This window comes from Chlamydotis macqueenii, chromosome 2, assembly GCF_036417535.1.
Source record: "Chlamydotis macqueenii isolate bChlMac1 chromosome 2, bChlMac1.mat, whole genome shotgun sequence".
Taxonomy (NCBI): domain Eukaryota; kingdom Metazoa; phylum Chordata; class Aves; order Otidiformes; family Otididae; genus Chlamydotis; species Chlamydotis macqueenii.
The window spans coordinates 82,931,332-82,932,566 of record NC_141557.1 but is presented as its reverse complement, the minus strand read 5'-3'; the positions used below and the strand labels follow the sequence as shown (position 1 = coordinate 82,932,566).

Below are 1,235 nucleotides of genomic sequence, written 5' to 3'. Positions count from 1 at the left end.
GAAAACAGACTCAACTTGGGGAAAGCTATTTGTTTACTATTAAAACCAAAGCAGGATAAATGGAAAGAGAACAAAGTAACTTCCCCTGACCTCTCCCTCTTTCTGGGCTTAACTTTATGTTCAATTATTTCTACCTCCTTCCTCCCCTAAGCAGCACAGGTGGGAATTGGGAATGGGGGTTATGGTCAATTCATCACATCTCGTTTTACCGCTCCTTTGTCCTTGGGGGAAGAACTCCTCACATTCCTCCCCTGCTTCAGTGTGGGGTCCCTCCCACTGGCTACAGTCCTTCACAAACTGCTCTGGCGTGGGTAGTTTTTCCACTGGGTGCCATCCCTCAGGAACAGGATGCCCCAGTGCAGGCCCTCTATGGGCCACAGCCTCCTTCTAGCATTTGCCTGCCCCAACATGGGGTCCTCGACGGGCTGCAGGTGGATCTCTGCTCTTCCATGGACCTCCATTGGCTGCAGGGGGACAGCCTGCTTCACCATGGTCTTTACCACAGGCTGCAGGGGAATTCTGGCTAGGTGCAGCATTACTCCTCCCCCTCCTTCTCCACTGACCTTGGAGAAGGTTCCTCTCACAAAAAAAATTCTTCACAATAGGTAGACAGACACCTCTCAGGTTCTCTTCACTTCTCCTCTTCACTTCTTGCAGCTGGGCTGGGGTGAGTTGGGCCCAGATGGCTGCCTGGTGGGAGGCCAGAGGGTGAAGGCCACAAGGCCCACAAGGATTGCGCCTTCCCTTCTCTGCCCCCGCTTCTGCTTCTTCACATCTTCCTTTTGCTTGAGCCCAGGAGTTCTGCACTGCAAAGTGCTGTGGCAAGCAGGTATCCTCACTAAAGCCATCATCAATACAGTGAGCCCTGGGGAGCCGGGGGGCACCAAGCTGATCAAAGGAGGTGTGAACTGGACCAGCTCAGAGACAGAGCAGGTCAAATCTCCCGAGATGATCAGTAGCAGGATCGTGCCTGTGAATGGTCCCTGCAGTGTGGCCTGGGCGATATAGAGAGACGTGAGCTCCTTAAGGGTGGATACTGGTGTGGGCTGATTTTTTTGGTTCACCTGCAGTACTGCTTGCTGGGATTTGAGTAGCCACAGTGCCTGTCATGGAGGTTGAAGCAATCGCAGTGCCGGTAGCAGGGACTGGGGTAGCCACAGTGCTTGCTGTAGGGGCTGAAGTAACTGCAGTGCCCACAGTGAGAATTGAGGTAGCTGCAGTGCCTGTTATGGGTG

General features: G+C 53.4%; 1 non-coding gene across 1 annotated transcript; it reads left to right on the top strand.

Moving 5' to 3' along the window:
• Positions 1–785: 785 nt before the first annotated feature.
• On the top strand, positions 786–1,008 carry LOC147601714 (signal recognition particle RNA). Its single transcript, XR_015257949.1, has one exon.
• Positions 1,009–1,235: the final 227 nt, after the last annotated feature.